At 31.2% G+C, this 21,511-nt stretch overlaps 1 protein-coding gene across 1 annotated transcript in view; it reads left to right on the top strand.

Annotated features, from left to right (window-relative positions):
• The window catches only part of Trmt61 (tRNA methyltransferase 61), a 276,375-nt gene that overhangs the window by 144,953 nt on the left and 109,911 nt on the right, over nucleotides 1–21,511 (top strand). The window lies entirely within an intron of this gene.

Below are 21,511 nucleotides of genomic sequence, written 5' to 3'. Positions count from 1 at the left end.
AATTATCTTTAATATTGCCGCTGTTTAATTTATTTTGAAGATTACATTTTTATGATTTGAATTCAATCATAGCTTTTTTTTTTTTAATTTTGCACTTTTAAACGGAGTTTAGTTTGTATTTAGATGTAATATACAGACCATCATATATGTTTTATTTGATTGTTTAGTTCCATTTATTATTACTTTTAATGAATAGAAAATAAATTTCAACGGCTATCGTTGCTACATTCCGTAATGTTTTGTTAAGTTGATTATTTTATAAAATATTACCTGTTTTATATGTGGATTAAAAGTAGACTATAAAGAAATGCAAAACCGAATCAACGCGTCGATATATTTGGTGTTTTTATAACAGTCCTTTCTGTTAAGGAAATATCGATATACCGATCCCTTTATCATTGTAAATAAAAAATTAGAACCATTTTAAAAATATTCGGGTTGTAGTATCTTAATTCCTTGTATGAAATTTTGGTAATCATAATACTTTATTTCTTGGCCAGCGCGCGATGATCTTCAATGACAAATTTCAATGTCATTTCAATGACAAATTTCGGACATTGAAAATTGTCCCAGATTTTTTATTTGCTTATTGCAAAATTATATGCTAATTTTATGCAAATCTTTACTTCGTTCCAAAGAAATATAAGATTTTCACTTACACTAAAAGAGAACTGAGCTTAAAATATCTGCGCAAGTGAAACCTTTTCCGTTATAGGTTGCTATATAGCCTTTGAGAAGGAACCAAAGATACCTTAAGATTGGACCTAGCAATTTTTGGTTTTTTTACTAACAATTAAAATTTTTATCTTAGTGTGTACGTTGAAATCTGTTCGCACCCTATCCCCGTGTCCCAACGAGGTAAGGATGACAAGTAAATGAGGTACAGTCTACAGACTCAGATCAACAGTTCCTGAGATGTGGTTAATAAAACCCCAACCACCAAAGTACACCGGTTCAAAGGCGTATAAAATCAACCAATATTTATTAGGATTTGAACCTCAAAGATACATAATTAAAACCTCAAAAATATTAGGATTTGTAATTATAAAATTAAAATTTATTTACACATATCAAAGGCATATCAAACTTTATTCAGAACGTTATTAATCAAAATTTTGTTTAAGCTTGTTTGTGCCGATGTTCGTTTAAAAAATAATAATTTCTGAGTTAACGTGAACAATTTGAAATATTACGGTGATTTTAGATGTACATTTAATTCGATTACTGGATGACAGATAAAGCTTTAACAGAAAAAACATATTATTTTACTGCGTTATCTGTCGTGTAGTAGTATTTTGAGTTGATGACTTTCCTTTTCCTGTTTAGCCTCCGGGAATCACCGTCAGATATTACTTCAGAGGATGAATGAGGATGATATGCATGAGTGTAAGTGATGTGTAGTCTTGTGTAGTCTCAGGTCGACCGTTTCTAAGATGTGTGGTTAATTGAAACCTCTCCACCAAAGAACACCGGTATCCACGATCTAGTATTCAAATCCGTATAAAAGCCTTTACAAGGAATTGAACGCTAAAACTCTCGAGTTCGAAATCAGCTGATATACGAAGACGTGTTCACCACTTGACCAACCCGGTGGGTTTGGGTTGATGACTAAATCGTGTAAAGTTAAAAGGATATCTACATGATTTCCATAAGCAAAATTTAAAAAAATTAAAATTTTAAATTTCATTTTCAGTTTCAAATTTTATTTGTCACGTAATATTTACGTAACATCATCATTCATTGACTAGTATGCATGCGATTTTTCAGATTTAATTTTTGGGTTACATTCTATTTTCCAGATACATTTTATTTCATAGAAATTTGTATTATCCATGATTTTCATAGGTAGACGTATACATGAACGCTACTAATGTATTAGGTACTGCATATTAATTTTACATCTGTAGTTGTTATGTCTAATTAAATGAGCACACGCGTTTTCGAATTATAAAATAATATTTATTATTGAAAATATAATGAATAACTGAAACGTTATGAATTAATTGAACATAATAATAATATTGTAAAACTGTCCACATCATCACTTCAATCCTCGATATCTCGAACATCGGGATACAGTTGTAGTATTTTGTTTGTTCTCATTCTCGACTTATTTACTGGATATTTTGTATGTGATTATCTATCAACGGTAATTGACCAACAGTAATGATCAGCTGTTAAATAAGTCATTTGTGATAACGAGTTTAACCGATATACCAACCCGATGGATAAACAATTTAAACTTACAATTTCATTTAAAATATAATTTAATTTTTTTTAGAAAAATGGTAGTTTTAAAATTATTCGGAATTATTTTTTTATTAATTAGCACAGTTGAAATATGGTATCTAAAACTACTTTCCATTTTGCTTTCTGCGACGCTTATATATTTTGGATATATAATTTTATAAATAAACTTTTGTGAGTTCTAGTTGAGATAAAATTGGGTTTACTGTATATAATTTCTTTCGTACTTGTTTATACATATTATTTTGATTTATAAAATTAATTTGATTTTTATTTAATTTTCTTGATGTAAACGGTAATAAATTTTATTATATAACCAGATTTATAGATTGTTAGATAGATAGGTAGAAAGAAAGATTGATGAATCTAAATTGTTACCCTAAGGCGATCTTTTACTGGAATTGACTTGTATATACAAGTATAGTGATGTCATAAGGACTGTGGGAAAGTTGTACGAGCCGAGTTATGGGTGTACTACGTATTAGATTGCCGGATACTGTATAATAATTTGGTCGAGCGCATTTCCATATCAGAAAAATTTTCATACGGACAACTACGATGTATAGAAATGATATTCGTTATTATTATTATGATAGTGATTCGATGTTTGAGGGCCCTCCATTACGTTTCACAATAAACATGACATGGAACTAACTCGTCAAAACACGTCACACAAGTCGAGTGTGGCGTTACGTTTAGCCGTTAGATTGGTCAGATTGAGCATGCGCTCTTGTCTAATTAAAGAGGCCTATCAATTCAACACGTTCATCCCCTCTCTTATTATCTTTGTCTCTCTTCATTCTTTATACCGCTATATTTCCACCTCCTCCATATCATTTTACTATAGAGGGGAAAGAAAACATGCACTTCCTCCATTGTAAATAACTTTCATCATTTAAAAGAATGTGCTTTTTATAGCATTTGCCATAATTATTCTTAATTGTACATTCGAGCCTGCGCGTTCGGGAATGTCCCTTTTATGAAGAACTTTATCAAAATACGCTAATAAATATCAGTGGCGGCTCGTAGCTAAAATTAGTGGGGGTGCTGCTCCAGAAAACATTTTTCTGGGCCTTTTCAAGGCCACGGTTAAAGTTTTCTGTAAATAAAAGAACCGAAAAAAAAAGAATCAAATATCCTGCTGGAAGCAGGATAATAATCTAATTCTACACTTTATCACATTCAAGAATATGGTACACTGTTGATAAGCACATTGTGCTTGAATACTAAATCGTGGATAGAGATGTTCTTTGGTGGTTGGGTTTCAAGACACTTCACTTACACTCGTACATATCATCCTCATTCATCCTCTGAAGTAATACCTGACGGTAATTCTCGGAGGCTAAACAGGAAAAAGCAAGCACATTGAGCTTAAAAACCATAAATAATAAATTGTCAATACATATAATATTTTTTAGCATTATTAGATAATAAAAAGTTTGGGTCTCACGAGTTATACGACCACAACTGTAAATTTATAAAATTAAATAAAAATACCTAAATTTTTTGTATTAGGTTGATAAAAGAAAGATAATAAGTAGAAACATAAAAATATGTTCGATAACAAATTAAACTAAATTTAACCTACGCTCGCTTCGCTCGCTAACCTTCTTGACTAGCAAGCGAAGGTTAGCGAGCGTAGGTTAAGTTTGGTTCGATTATATTTATACTTTTAGATTTATTTGGAGTCTTTTCGCACATATTTCGCCCAAAATTTAGATATTTTTGATTTGATATATTTATATTGTTGGTCGTATAACACATGATACCCTTAGTTTTTACTAATTACCTTCTTTTTTTGCCCTTCCAGCGTGTTTTTGGACAGATTTCGCAATCAAAGAGCCCTTGCTTTCCGCCATCTTCTGATCGCTACCGATAAAACCAATAAAACCACTTTCACCGACTAAACCAGAAAAGGAAACGAACAAGGAACGTTCCGTACACACGCAGAGTAAAAAAAAACTACCTTCCTTCAGCACGCCAGGATCGGCACTGCGGGAACAACAGTGCACTCCCCCCTCTCTATCTCTTTCTCTCTCGCATGCAGCTTCCTTTGTGCACATGCGCACAACAGCCAAACACCACGCCGTTCCATACAAAGATCTCTGTATTTTTTTTTTCATAAACTGGGGGATGGCTACTGATATTAAGCTTAAGGATTATATATTGTACAAGTGTAAAGAAAGAGTTAACGAAAAAAGGACTCATTATGTTGTATGATATCAAGTGGAAATTCCGGGGGTGCTGCAGTTCCACAGTTCCTATACGCGAGCCGTCACTGATAAGAATTTTATCTAGATTAATAATAAATATAAATATTAAACAGTTTTTTATGAATAATTTTGGTTTTATTTCCTTCTTTCCAGGAAGAAAATATTATTAGTGACTGAAATCCATGAAATAATGAATAATTTTAAGTATAGTTAGTTGTTTTTGTTAGGAGATAGAGTTTTCTTTTAATACAACCGTACCGTGACAGTTACGCCCAGAATTTACAAGATTTATTATAATAGTTTATATATATATAAACTTCTTTAATTACAATTGTTATATTGATATATAATATTTGATGGATTGAGAAATTTCATTCAAACCTTACTCCTGTATGGTAAAAGCTGGATGTATACGGAGTTTTCGATGTGCCCAGTCATCGCATAAACTACCAACTTTGGGTATCTTTTTCGGTTTCAATATATTGTCCAGAAGTGAAAAAAATTTAAAAAAAAATTATATAACAGACACATGCTACTATAATAAAATCTCGAGATAATTTTAAATGTTGTTTTGAAGAACAACATTTTGGTAATTTTACAATTAAACATAAAAACGTTGCATGACTTTCTCGGCGACGTCGATCAAGTTATGAAAACTAAACAAGATTTAAGCATCATACTTCATAAACTTCAAATAAAAAAAAAATCGACGGTGCACCAGCACACTACGCACTTCATGTTAGGGAGCTGCTGAACATTAACTGCGGGCAGAATTGTATTGGAAGAGTTGGGCCGATACTATGACCTGCTAGATAAACCTTCGGTTTATTCAGCGCTATACTAATGATGCTTACACTCTTCGACAAAGAATTACGGAATAATGTAACGTCATAAGGAATCACAACCTGGATTTTTTAACGAATACGCCTCCAGTCAATGCAAAGGCATGTTGTATCATGTATTTCCTCAAATGGAAGTCTTTTTGAGCATCATCTGTAATTTTTTTACTTTCAGTTTGTGAACGTTTTAGGTACTATTGTGAGCTTGTTGTTTCATGTATTTAAAAAAAAAAAACTGTTCAAATTATGTAACCATTTTTAATAGAAAGCTTGTTTATTTTAAAAATAAAGTAAAAAAACCAAGTATGCTAGCTTGTTCAAAATTAAAAAAGAAAAATTTTTTGATGTGTGATTTTTAAAAAATAAAATTTATGGTTTTCGCGTTATTTGGATAAAAAATTTTAAATGGCCGCCATTTTGAAAAGTATAATTAGTAAGTATAAAGTATACTTACCAAGATAAAAACCTATTGTTAGAAAAATAAACAATCTTAAGTAACATGCCAAATTTCAACGAAATTAGTCAAACCATTCTGGAGATAAAAATTATTTAGTGAAAACAAAATGACAGGTAGCAGGAAAACAAAGATATTAATCCGTACCCAAAACAGGAAGCGATTTTTTCGTTCTTTAATAGAAGTTATACTTATTTTTTTATACTTTTAAAAGTTCAGTTATACATAAATGTTTTCTAGATTTCCTCACAAAGTAAGGATACCTCTAAAGTCAGGAATCTTTTTATTTGAAGTTATGAAGTTTAATGCGTAAATCTTGCTTTGGTTATCATGACTTGGTCGACGTAGCCGAGTCATATGCAACGCTTTTATGCCAGCTTTTATTTTTAATTGTTTTTAAAAACTTCTTATAAAATTATCCCGTGATATTATAGTAGCTTTAGATGTTATATAAATTTTACTAAAATTTATTTTACGCATGAAATAAATCCACATGGCATATTTTCTTATAAAATGTTTGTTTTGTTAGAATACAATAAACAGTATTGAACCTCCTTCAATAACATATGGTCTATTTATTGTTGTTTTTCGTATTGTATTATGTTGTACAATCTATCTTTTGCTCTTTAGATTTTATTACAAAGAGATTGTAAAAGATTTTATAGTTACGATTAACATCATAAAAACCTTAAAGAAGTTTGTACCATATTTCATTTTATGTATATATGCGCCGTATCAATAGGCTTAGTTAAGCTGTATTATTCATCTCTATTCGTATAATTTTGAGATAAAATATAATTTATTTATACAGATATTAAAATGTGTATATATATATATATATATATATATATATATATTTCTGTCTTGTGTTGATATATTTGAGGATTTTAAAGGTTTTCTTTTAAAGTCACGTAAAGTTTATAAGTATCGTGATCGCGAAAATTTTCGGTTTTCAAATTTCAACGGAAATATCCATTTTTACAATTCCTGAATCTATTTTGTCTAGTTTCGGCTTGACATCTGTAGGTTTTTATCTCGTATAACTAAAAACGGATTAGCTGAAGGATGTTGAAATTTTAGATTTAGAACTACTGTAATATCATGCATCACCCTTTTTTATTGCAATCGACTGAACCAAATGGACACTTTTGGTTCAGTCGATTGATAATAAGCGCAAAATCCAAAAATAATTTGGATTTTGGACTTTTTCGTAACTGCAGTAATAAGCACCCATTGAGAGCTTATCAACAATATATCATAGCCAAATAAAATTTTAATCAATGAAATATTTGGATGTTAGAAGGGGAAGACACATCGGTTCGAATCAGACTTCATCTCTTATTTTTTAATTTAAATATATATTAATTTATTAAATAATTATTAACTTCTTATTTTAAAAAGGTTTTACGATAAGTAATAATTCAATAATAAAAAAAATATCACAAAGTTTTAATAAATAAAATTTTATATACTTTTACTTTAAAAAAAATGTATATCTGTATATAGGCGTACAAGGAAGTCATATGGTACCCACATTAGATGTTTTTGTTCATGTTTTACTGATTAACGTAATAACAACTAATCTGATTTGAATAAAAAAAGGAATTGTTCATTTGTAAATATTTGGTATTGAAATGAAAATATAGACGCATTATTAAACATTTTCTTGTATCGTGTCCCTTTCTTAGTTATTACGACTTTTTGCATTTTTTTAAAATTTTTATTTTGGATCTACAAAATCTTTTTGTTTTATAGGTAAATCTTTATAGGTAAAGTTATAATTAATATTTTTTCGGTGGTTAGTTTTTTATTCTCTCAAAACGTACATATTAAGTATCGTAACTGTAACATAGTACATGACCTTAGAAAATTAAGCATATCATAGCTAATATCATGAATAGGTGTGAGTTATGTCACATCATGAATAACAGCTACACAAAGAAAATAAGGAACGAAGTAGTTTTTCGTTGCTTTCTTTGCGGAGCAGAATATATTGTTGCATATCTTCATTCTAATCTCACCTATGTATATGATATTTAGCTCTACAAGTTGCTCATTCACTTAATTCAAGAAGATGAACGACGTTTCTGTGTAATAAACATCATTACATTTCAGAGAAAACAGCTCATATTTTGTATACGTCACATTCGAAAGACTGGGCAAGGTTTTTAAAGCAACAAGTTAATGTACTTTTTAGATGGAAAATAATACATATATATTTCAATGCTGACTAGGAAAATAAAATGCGTCATACGACTTAGTCTTGTATACTTGAATAAATTTTCTAACGCTTATAAATTATGAATTGCAGTTATTTTATAGCAAATGATTTTTCTCAGAAGTAATATAGATTACAAAGTGTTAATTAAATTAATAAATATTTTTAAGTATGTTTTTTTTACAAAATTTAATAAAATTTAAATTTCCTTTAACAATTTATTAACTCTTCTTTTTCATCCTATAACTTTGAAAAACTGAATTTATGTATTTTTTAACGCTTCCGTAGCTTATACTCCGTGCTAGGAGACCTCGTTTTGGATATTATATGTGTTTTTTTTCCTCCATTTCTTTTTTATCTAATAATTTTTATTTCTGTTAACGTTTATTATTGTTAATAATAATTACAATAACGTTATTCTGTATAAGAATAAGTTAGGGTAAATGATTTCAACGTAGTACGTAAAAGTTACGTTTAATTTTATGCTTAAATTGTGGGTTTTGGTTGTAAGTACTTTTGAAAATTTATTTACTGTGTACGCCAATTAAAATAACTTATATAATTTCCTATTATCATACCATTTAAATTTAGATATCGGTAATAAAATTGTGTAAAATTTTTTGTCATTATGTTTTCTTCAGGTAGTTTTTATTTTACTTTTCAAGTAGTTTCATTTGTATTTCATTTGTAATTTTGTATGTATTTTTTAATCGAACCTATAATTAAAACAAAATATATAGATATATAATAAGACTTGAATTTTGTTTTAATTGATGTAATTATTATTGAGAAAAGGTTAACTTAGTTCAGATGGTGTTAATGGTGCTAAAGTCAATAAAGAAATAGTATTTTTATACCACTATCTGAAGATTACTAGTTAAAGACTGTTTTTAAGAGGTTACCAGTAAGCTTTTCGTTTTATCAGAAGCACATAATCATAGAAACAACGCGATGCAACGAGTGGTTTTAAAACAGTTTATTGGGTTGGAAGTCAATTTGCCTGTACAATCAAGATGCATAGTCATGATTGCCTGAGAACTCAAGAGAACTAAACAGAACAAGCTACGCCAACCCAGGCGTTCCACCATCCTGGATGGAACTTCTTCTTCTTGGCTCTGGGCAGTTATCTGACATCTTGGTTCCCATGCACCGGTCAGTTGGTTTAGAGTTAAACCGATGTGTTCCGCCAGTCGGTTGTATGGTTGTTTCGGTTAAAAGATTCTGTTCTGTTGGTTGGTCCAACTAGACGATTAATAGGTTAATGAAATTTGTATTTACCTATACTCAGCGGTGTGATTAATCAGTATTGAAACGCCCCGTCTGTTAGATTATACACACAATAACTTGTTCAAATATTATACTGTATTTTTCACTTTCTATTTATAGCTTGTTTTATTTTCTTGCATCATGTAAAAAAAATCCCTTATCTTGCTCTAACCAATATTACTTATTAACACTGAGAAGTGTATGCCAGTGTTATGTAACAGTCAACATTTTTCTTTACATGCAACTTGTTCTGGTTTTAAGTTCTCAGTAAAGATATTGCCTTTTTGATTTCATATTTTCATTTTTATAATCGGGATACTTTACGCACTTATATGTATTAGGTAAAATAATCACGTTCATTCTGTACGCTAAGAGGTAATTTCTATTTTTTTAAATTGTCAAATAAAAACTTTGGTGCACAAAACCAAAATACGGTTTTTGACGGACAGGTATAATATGTGTAACAACATATTTATTCACTATTTATAATTTTATTAAATTATTTGGTATAAAAAATCGATACTGCATGAATAAAAAGTCTTTCCATTTAATATTTATAAAATAAAATCTTATAATATAAATCTCTTGTCAGTAAAAAAAATTGTTTCAACCTTTTTTTATAAAATTCCTTTATTGTTTGAAATTTTGTGTAAGAGTTTTTTTCCACACAAAATAGACGTTTCTATTGAAATTTTATCAAAATAATTTTTAAATTTAATTTTAAAAATATTATTTTAAAGAAATGTATGTTTTTTGTTGCTGTTTAATTCAGTAAATATTTCTTAAATTTTCAGAAAAATAAGTCAATAAATAAATAAAAAGTAGGTTATAGGTAAATACAAGGTGATTCAACTTAGCAATAAAAATATTAAGACATTGTTAGATCATTTTTTCTCAACTCATCTAAAAATATATCAGTTATTTTCAACTAAACCTAACTGTTACAAAAACCAATCTCTATTATGTAGAACCAATTATCCGTACTTTTAGATTAATTTTCCTGACTATGCATGCCGGCAAACCGGTTTATTTCTTGTAAAATGTTATAAATTTTAATCCAAATACGAGAGCATAAATATTTCTTGTAATAGTAGTATGAAAGTGGGTATATTGCGTCAATAGCCAAACCCGTTGAAGGATTTTAATCACATGATGCAACCATTTTGGACTGGGAAATTTGAAATGCAACCGTCATTTGGAGGGTCTCTTTTCCCTCATGGTGTTTCTAATCTAATTATTTTTACTTCCTTGTACGAAGTAAAGAAAGTATTGTGATCGTCAAAAAATTCGGTTTTCAGATTTCAACGGAGATATCCATCTTTACACCCCTGAGTCCATTTTAACTAGTTTATACGTCTATACGTTTATAGTCTATGACGTCTATACGTAGGTATAGACGTCATACCTACGTCTAATACCTACGTATTATACCTACGTCAATACGTAGGTATTATATCGCACAACTCAAAAAGGATTTCCCGTAGAATCATCAAATTTTCGATTTAGGACTGTTGAAACATTTAGTTATGCACCTCCCGTTTTAATTCCAATCGACGACCAAAAGTGTCCAAAAAGCCCAATATTCAAAAACATTGGATTTATAATGTTATAAATAATTTTAATAAAATTTTAATTAATGAAATATTTGGATCTTAAAAGGGGAAGACATCTTTTCAAATCAGATAAAAAAAAATTTTATGTACTTTTCATTTCAAAAAAAAAAATCTGATTACCTCAGATTTTTTACACTTTTAATATTAATTCTTTGTTTTATTAAGTTTATATTTCAAAGTTTGGTAGTACGTCAGCTGTTGTCACGTCATAGCTGAACGGGAGAATTAAATAATATTTAAAGAGCAACAAAGTAATTAAGTTTTGAACTGGGTCACTCGGTAAGACAGGATACTGGTTGTTAGCTTGCACGGCCTCGCCTACATCCAGATCGGCTATGCGAAATTTGTTTTACGTAACTTGTGAAAATTACATCAGATTAGTTAACATATAGTTTAAATAAATTGTTATATATTGAAATACATAAAGTAATTTAATTAAAATATAACGAAATTAATTAAAATTAAGTGTATTTAGTGTGTTTGTGTGTGTATGTATGTGTGTGTGTGTGTGTGTGTGTGTGTGTGTGTGTGTGTGTGTGTGTGTGTGTGTGTGTGTGTGTGCGTTTATGTAAATTAATAATATACAGGTAGAAGTAAATTAGTAATAGAATTACATAAATCCTAGAAACACTGAAGATTTCTAGTACAAACACTGAAGATTTCTAGTACATCATAATCGCCACTTTTACACGCACAAGTGTCACACTCAATTTAATAATATAAATTACAGGAAGTCTGAAATCAGCGAACGGGAACAATATTTATGTATAGTAAATGAAAAACTACATTAAGTTTACAAACACTAAAGGTGTAAATTCAGTAAAATAATTATACTTAATTTTTGTATTTGTCGAGAACATTTTCATCAGATTATATCGCAGGCCTTGGAGCATTTTCATCTAGCAACGCGAATAACTATTATATTATTAACAAAAATATTAGTCTAGATTTCTGTATGAAGCTTTAAAGTGTTTTTTTGTGTATTTATAAAATGCGTTTTTGCATTAAAATGTTGTAGTCTTGAAAAGGACTTTTTATATATACTTTATCCACCTGCACATTGTAACAATTTTCAACCGTTGATTTACAGCTTACTGCCAGTGAGCTCGACTATGCCAAGTAGAAGCGCTATATGGCACCAATATATCGATTGGAATAATGGTTTTACCATTAAACGCGTCTTTTGCAACAGTTAATAAATGTAAGTACACGATTAAATAACAGATAGATTTAAGGTTTACGATGACATTGATTAATAAAATAAACAATATACATACAAAACAGTACAATAAAATATACAAAATAACATTTTACATATTAATCTGTTTATATTAACCAAATATATATTATATACAAAAATACAGTAAAGTAAAAAAATTTACTAACATTAATCAGGGAAATCAACCATTACTGGATCGACTGGATAAGATAGCTTATCAAGTTACGTCGCTTTACCATTCATCTCTTCTTATCAAGTTTCTTCTTGTTTGCTAAACTAAAACACAGATGGTCTTGGGGGGGGGGGGGGTAATCTGAAGTATCAAATCTACCTGAATTCCTAAAGATGTCGTTATAGACATCTTGGGCTTGAATGTAATTACATTGACTATCGGTATCAGTCATTAATAGTTATTACCTTTTCATCATGTATCCCTAATGAATTTGGTATATGATCATTTTGCTAATGTCTAATACGGAAAACCGATGTAAATCGGTTTTCCGTATTAATGTTCATTAGTCTAAGGTAGTTGTTTTCAAAGTCATTCCTAGCCTCTGCCCTACGTTGGGTGTTGAAATCAATGTAGATTGTAGTCACCATAATTATGAAAACAACAGCTTACAACAGTCAAATTGCTTACAACAGTCGGAGTAGTGTGTACAATTTACGATTGCGAAAGGCCAAACCGTAACACTGAGTGTTACGGTTCCTTATCAGTGAGTGTTACAATATTTCCCGCATTGGACAATGCTTTCCTGACGCAACATATGATTAAATCATGTCATCTATGATTATTTTCCGTGAAGGAGCCAACGGGAAATTATTATTAATGCAGACTGAATGCTCAGGATACTGTAAATCAACCTTCAAGATAGGGCAAAGGCTCCATCATGGCGGTCCCATAAAGGTTATTGGCCTTAGGATTTCTATTGGAGATTATGGCGACTCTGCCACTTCTTGATGGATATGCGCCTGTCATTTTCTATTAAAGTTCTAGTCTGTTTAGTGTATCCCCTTAAGGTACGACAGCTGAAGCCAACCTGTTTTGTCAGTCCAAGTAGTCGTGATTCGGGCTTTCATTCAGAGGTCCCTGGTTCGAATCTCGGTCAGGCATGGCATTTTCAGACATGCTACAAATCATTCATCTCATCCTCTGAAGCATGACCTAACGGTGGTCCGTTAAAAAAAGTAGTCGTGATAGTCCGTTGTATCATGTTTTGTGTTGAGCCAGTAGTGAAACTTGTCTCGGTTTTTACCTATTATTAATAGGTGGATCATGTGTGCGAACCCACACATCGGTGCTCGGCTACACGAACTGGTTATGGACCTTTACATTGTACTCGATACCGGTTATTTACCTTTTTGTCACGTATTGCATAAGCGGCAGTGCGATGGTTTCTGCCCGCTTGATCAAAAACTGTCCATTGGAAGCATTTTTGATGTGAAGATTTTTAATATTAACGACCGCTTATTTTGTTTGTATATGTGGTGGGAGCTTAATATGTGAATGTCAAAATATAACCGATATGATACATGGGAATAGTACGCTCCTAAACTAACTTCAAATACTATTAGGTTACAACGGTGTATCGAAGTATTAAAGGTATGATATATCGGAATAGATCTCTACTACACTATCCTCATACACATCTTATACGTTATATCTCATCTTAATAATTAGGAAGACATTTAAATTATATGTTCTGTTTCTTGTATTTTGTTTCAGATCATTATTTGTAGATCAGGAGAAGGTAGCGAAATCCTTTTCAGGACTGCAACACTAAAACAAAACAAAAATACTTTAAACCCCTATACAATAACGTTGAATTTCTTTTTTAAGTAATTGACAGTGTTGGATGAAAAGCTGTCAAAGCTTGTGATGTAATCTGATTATGTACACATACGTTGTCAAATTATATTTGAAATGGTGAGGAGAGTGTTTGATACATATTTAGGTCTGTTATGTTTTAAAAGGATATTTAAACTTACCTTGCTATTTATTTAAGATGTTGATGAAACCACACGAGAATAAATAATTCTCCACTTTATCATTTTAAAAAAACTTTTTTTCAAATAATAACACAATCACTAAATACTTTTTCACTTTTAAACATAAACCAGTAATTTTTTGTTACTGCACAGAACATTATGTTCACTCCTCACAAGCCAAAGCAGGAATGATGTAATGACGAGTGAACTTCGAATAATGTAAAGGAAAGGTCGAGAAGACGTTGAATTTGTACGGTTTGAGTAGGCGCTTAATTGTAATAGACATAGAGATTAGTCATTTGGCATTAATATTTTGTGCGCGTAGATTCACGATGTGATTGGGTGTGGCAATTACGTGCGTAAAACTTATGGTTGTAATGGAAGATTAAGCATGTTCTCAGGCGTGTGCCAAAACTCAGTGTTAACATCCCGATGTTCCCTTGGCGCACACCCACGCGTAAGTACCGCCTCCTGCAGTTTGAGCCAAAACAAGGACCACGATCACATGGATGACGCCATCTTATATAGAACAAATTTTGCACAGACGGCTCAAAGTGATAGCCATGACATGCAGGCTACAGCGGTAGTATTACGCCTAACAGGGAGCCTAGTTCAAAACCTTGCCAGACCTGTTACTTTTTTACACTTTAAAAATGTTTAATTGTTTTATTTAAAATTCATCTTCAGTTTTTTTAGGCTTTCTGTAGTATTTTCTTTTTAAATTAAAGCACATACATAAGGTGAATATATATTTTAGAGTGTCTCTATTGATTTAATTTAGACCCAAACCCGAAATAGTCATTCCCGTTCGGTGTTTGTCGCTTTATCTGATTTTTAAAAGATTGTGTATATATATATATATATATATATATATATATATATATATATATATATATATATATATATATATATATATATATAAATATATAAATATTTCTTTCTTTCTAATTATTTCTTTTATTTTTTATTCAAATTAATATCTAATACTTTTGAATTAATGTAATTATATAACATATGCACATAAGTTGATAAAATAATATTTAAAGTGTTACCAATGGGAAATGTTATGGAAAGTGTTTCCCCAATGTAAAGTTTCAATTTTTCAGATACAAAAATCCAAGATGGCGTCTTTTTCATGTGAACAATATCCTTCAAGGAGATCGGTTATTGATGTGGTATGCTCACTTCCTCACTACCATATTAATTTTATCCTAAATCGTTATGTAGAAATTAAAAAAAAAAAAATATTTTGAAAACTAAAGGAATAGTTTTAATGGGCCTGAATTATTTTTCATTTATAATGGTTGTAATGCATAAGATCGTTTATACATGAGAATTTTAAGGAAATATATTGGTTACTTTGGTCGTTAATTGACTATAACTTACTAATTGGTCTCTCATTAATGTTTATCTTTAAAATTCAGAATAGTTCACTTTAATTTTTACTGCTAAAGTTTTCGTTAAGTATAAAATCTAATGCTAAAATTTTAAAATTATTTAAAACATCTTCTTTAAACAGGGTGTCCCATATAAAACGCAATCCATCAATCACTCATCCATGAAATTTCAAAAGTCAAGCTTACTCTCCTACTCGTTACTGAAATGGACTCGTCCAACATCTGAACATCGCGGCGACGCAGTAGAACACTACCGATAGTAACAACAATGCAATCATAACGTTCAGTGTATTGCTAGAGACAAGATGGTGTTTTCGCTAGATGAACGTGTTTTCATTGTTGAGTCGTACTTCAGTACGAAATCAGTGGTTACAGTGCAAGATTTGTTTCGCCATAAGTACCCAGATAAACCAGCTCCTAACAAAACAACAGTGTTAAGGTTAGTCGCAAAATTTAGAGAGACTGGTTCTGTTAATAACAAGGAACACAAAAGATCTGCGTCAGTGTTGAATACAGAAACAGTCACTGAAATCAAAGACCGATTACTCGCTTCACCAAATAAATCGATCAGACGTTTGTCTGCTGAAATTAATTTGTCTAAATCAACTGTTCATCAGGCGACCAAACAATTACAATTACGACCTTATCGCATTCAAACGGTTCAACTTCTTGAGCCTAACAAAGAAAAACGGCTACAATATTGTAAACGGTTCCGCCGATTTCTGCGTGAGGAAATTAATGTTATGGATTCGATATTTTTCACAAATGAAGCACGGTTTCATTTGGATGGCTACGTAAACAGCCAAAACAGTAGAATTTGGAGTGCTGCAAATCCCCACGTTATCACGAAAAACAATTAGACCCGCAGAAGTTGGGCGTGTGGTGCGCGATATCGCGGAAGAAAATAATCGGTCCTATTTTTTTCGAGTTCACCATTAATGCAGAACGATATCAGGATATTTTATTTCGGTTCATTGCACTCTTGAAAGAGGAAGACGGACACTGCTGGCTCCAACATGACTGTGCGACATCGCTTTACGCAGGTTCAACTTCTGATTTCGTTGAGGAATTCTTTGGTAATCGTGTTATCGGTCGAGGCTTGTGGCCACCAAGATCTCCAGATTTGACTGCGGCGGATTTTTTTCTATGGGGTTACCTCAAAGTAAAGGCCTACAGCAACAAACCACGAACACTTCAACAATTGAAAGTCAATATTGAACAAGCTGTATTAAATATCCAGCCACAAACTTTGAAAAAAGTTGCAAGAAACGCTGTAAAAAGAATTGAAGTTTGTATTCAAGAAGATGGCGGCCACTTCCAACATTTACTCTAAATGTAAGGTAATGGATGGTAATAATAAAAATTACATTTACATTTACACATGTCTTTTTATTATTTCAATACCTACTAATATAAGGTTGGGTTGCGTTCTATATGGGACACTCTGTATCTTAGATTGAATGTTTCATGTAAAATTCTAAAATAGTTCTCTTGACAATCGAGTATTATTTAGTACTGAACAGAATAAGATATAATAAAAAATTTATGTATCAAGGAAATTAAATAAAAATTTAATTTATTACCTTATTAAATAAATTAATAAGGTATAGTTATTGAAGTGGTGCATGTTAATGAATGGATTTAATAGGATAGTGAATTGAAAGATATAAATTTTTTTTCTGTGAATGATATTAGCTAACATTCTGAACAACATTAGGTAAAGTTTATTGAGGAAGAGCATTTAAAACTTTAATATATAATTGATTAAAATTAAAAACAGTAATTTAACAGTTAGTAATTATTAATTTGTTCTGTCCGGTGAAGAAACATATTAGTCATCACGTGAAACGTGTAGTATCAAATAAAATTAGTAAAAATTTAAATATTTACATTTAAAGAAATTATTATTTACCATAAAATTATTAAAAGTTTTATAATGAAAAATAATTATTATAGACTTCTGTAATTTATTAATTGATGTGTGAAATTAAAAAAAAAACATTGTAGTGTGGTGGCTTAGAGCAAATTGATCAGAATCGGAACCTTCTGTATTAAACCGACTGATTTTGTGCAGTTATTATATACCTTAAGTTTAATCAATTTATTGGGGGTGCCCGATTTTCCGGTATTGCTTTCACTGGCCCAGCCGTGGTTGGAAAAGTGATCGCTTTCATTTTTATTTCACTTTATGTTGTTAAAAAGTCAATAATGAGTATTTAGTTTGACCACGTTTATTTTATTTTGTTGCTGATTGCCCAATTTTCTTTTCAGAAGTTTTCAAATTTCTTTTAAATATTGGGAGTAACTTATCCTTTTGCGACTTGCTTTCCCCCCTACACAGTAACGCATATGTCTATCTATATTCTAATTGCATTCGGTGTATTTAGCAAAAACCGTCTAAACATTACAGGTTTCATATAGTAACTATAAGTCATAATTAAATTATTGTAATCGTAAAATTTTAAGCTATAAAAGCGGTTTTAGGTTCAAATTGTAGCAAATTGAATTGCAAATAAAATGTATTACCTTACTTTTAGCTATAATTCCTACCGTTAGGGTGATATTCAATGATTTTTGTTGAAAAAAATTGGAATTTTTTGTTTTTAGTATTTCAGTTCTAGTTTTAATTTTGTTTTTACATTTCTACATGGACATTTTTTTCGCAAACAATTATTTGAAATCCGAGAGTTTGGTACAGAATATAAAAAATATTTATTATTTTAATCAATTTTAAGGTACCCAAGAATTAAGAAGGTTTACTGGGTAAAACCGAAGGATTTTAATATACAAAGAAAATAACTGGAAATATAACATGTTAATTTCTTTAAACGATTAACGTAAAACCGAAAGGAAGGTATAAGTACATGAAATAAATCAGTCATATGACTGAGGAATTTTTAATTACTCCGTATAATTAATTTTATATAAAGTCTCTTCAGACCATTCTTCGTCATTTTTGAAAAATATTTAATTTTATGCCTATAGGAAAGAGTAAAAGTGATAAAAGAAAACTACCAAAAAATTTACTGGAAAATGGTTTTTCCAGTCTTGACAAATATCTTCCATTTACGATAAAAATTATTTGATTTTTTTTTTTACTATTAATTTATTGATTATAAATAGAAGACCTGGCTTTAGCTAGTGGTATTTCAGCCATCGGTTTGTTTTTTTATTCTTTGATAGGATAAGAAACATGGGACGCTCTCTACGGAATGTAAGATCGCTTCTCTTTCAAACTTGAATGAAGAAGCGGTTGAGCTTCTTCATTAAGTTACTTAATAAAGATTAGTTACCCTGCCAGTAATTAGTTATCAATATGGTGCATATAAAAGCAAATCAGTTGAACCAACTCCTATGACACCTGGTCAAGGAAGAAGGAATGTAAAATAAGGAAACGGGAAAAAATTGCAAATTGTTCCCTTGGGGTAAAATAATAAATAGGAGAAATCTACAGAATGTTAGTGGAATATTTTACTATTTCATACTATTCCCACTGTTGTATTTTCAGTTGTGATTTATTTACTTATTCATCTTATTGGTCACCTTTTTGAGCGTAAGAAACGTCTTTTTTACAGATGTTTATTTTAGTTGTTGCAGTCTTAATGCGATTTACAGGAGCACAGATAATTGGTTTGCTTGGCTTTTCTTCTGCCACCACCCTATTCGGTCGCCCTGAAGCATAAGACCGAATGTCTGTGCCACAAACGGCTACTGAGCCTCGAAACAGTTTAGCAACCAGTATCCTAACTAGCTCCTAGAGCTAATCTAAATGCGTGAGCGAAATAAGCGTGGTACCATACAGCACTCGCTTGCGTGTCCCACCGCCCACTTGTCATATATCACTAAAATGGGTTGGCGTACCCCGTCAGCTACTAACTAAAACATATATGATTATCAATAATTAAATTTTTTGTCAAAGACAGCAATTTGTTGCCACGCCTAGGCCGCTGAATGCCAGCAAGTACCTGTCCACCATTAAAGCGCTTAGAGTCTTAATGTGGCTGGTAGCCAGTCATATCTGTCGGTTAGCTTCCTACAGCAGCGCGGTAGGAGTCTTTTCCCTTAGGTAAACTACTGGATGTCGGTTGAACAAAGCAACCGCATCAAGGAACTCCCACATGATCAGACAATGCGACTCTCGCCACATTGACTCGCCGCTTGTGAGTCGCCAATTTTCCCCTTGACCTCTAAGTTCCAGGGTGGCCTGATATCTGGTTCCCCAAGAGGTGGGCAGTCGAATATCATGTGTTCGTTCGACTGGACCTCCCCGCAGACGCACAGCTTATCAGCTACCTGGCGGAACCGAAACAAATATTGGTTTAAATTTGCATGGTTGCAGAGTACTCGGGCTCCCGTTGCCCTTAAAAACGAAGGAGAGGCATACCATCCCCCCAGATCCTGTATAAATTTAAACAAGGACCTTCCCTTAGTCGTGGCGTGCCATTCTTGCTGCCATGCTTCCATCGCGTGGCTATAAAGCCGCCTCCAAAGACGGGAGATGGGCAACTCTTCGAAATTTAGAACAGATGCATTGAGATTACAGTTTTGCATTGACATCCGTTTTGCAAAAGCAAGATAAAATGGATTTCAAAATTTCGTTTTTTCCTTTAATTTTATTTTCATTAAAAATTGGCTTCCATTTAAAAAACGTAGGGTCGGTTGGGGCACTGATAACTAATAAATTTTATTTTCTGACTTTAGCAGTTCATGTTTCAAAAGGATGTAGTTTTAATTTTCATAATCATTAAGAAATAATCACATACAAAACATTAACCGAAACTCGTTTAATTTTAATTTTATAAGTTTTTAGAAGTAAAAGTTTCTTAGTTTAGAGAAATAAATTAGATGAAAAATAAGTGCAAGAAACAAATCAGTCACATGACTGAGGAATCACATGTCAAGTGGATTAAGTTGAACAGTCTTGATGGTGCTTATTCTCGGGTAAGAAAAAGCGTAAAACGAGCAAAAAATAATTTATTTTCTATCGGTAGGAAATTGAAGTTTTAGAATGACAATAAAAACATATTTAGACTTTCCGTAATTACGAGTAATTTGAAACAAAAGGGTATATAATTCATTGTATCACGGCAGAAAGTGATATATTAATTTGTTGTTCTACACTCTCTTGTCCAAACAGAAGTTATTGGCTTTTTTCTTTTTAAGTTATGATGTTCTGCAAACAGTTAATCTCATTAGCGAAAAAATTACGGATATAAAGATCTAATTTGTATAGAAAATAGGTGGATATACATAACAGTTTCTCCGAAGTTTTTTTGCCATCCATAGATAAAGACGGCAATCATTTATTTTTAGTTCCTTTTGAATCAGAGTTAATTTTTTGATTTATTTTTTTTTCACGAAATATTAAAATTAAAAAATGTTAAATACAAAAACGAATCATTTATGTAAACAAAATTTTATTATGGAATTTGTAATACTTTATTTAGATTCATTATAGAAAATATAAGTTGAGCTGAAAATTACTAAATATTTCTTGGCAAGTTTTTTAAATTTCCGTTTCCATTATTTAATTGCTTATAAAAAAAAATCTAATACTGAAAAAAATTTCGCGGGCCCTATGTTGGCCATGCCTGCACTAACCAATTTTTTTCTATGTTCGGTGTTTACGTCTACTGCATTAAATTCTATTTGTTTTTTACTACGCTTTTATGACAACCATCCTGAGATTAAAATTGAAGAACTGTAAATTTAGAAAGAAGATAAATCATAGCCTACTGTGGTAAGTTTTTTGACGAGGTAAATTTCCCTGGCCTGATACGTAGAGAGATACTTGCAGTTTTCATTTGTTGTATACGTATTTTTTGTGCAAAAACGTTTTAACTTTTTGAATATACTGTCTGAATTTATATTTTGTTTACTAGAATGTAACGGTAGACTTTTAACCTGATTTCGAGTTAAAACTGGAATCACCACAACGCCCATTACTGCTTCCCCTTTTTTCTCTGAAAAACTCTTCGGTTTCAGTCTACGTTGATTTAAATCGTACATTAAACTCTTAGTGTTTGGCTGTATAATTTCGTTTGCATTTCTGTAGG

The sequence above is a fragment of the Lycorma delicatula genome, chromosome 7 (assembly GCF_047948215.1).
Source record: "Lycorma delicatula isolate Av1 chromosome 7, ASM4794821v1, whole genome shotgun sequence".
Taxonomy (NCBI): domain Eukaryota; kingdom Metazoa; phylum Arthropoda; class Insecta; order Hemiptera; family Fulgoridae; genus Lycorma; species Lycorma delicatula.
Note: the sequence above shows the minus strand (reverse complement) of the source record. Positions and strands in the feature narration are given on the sequence as shown.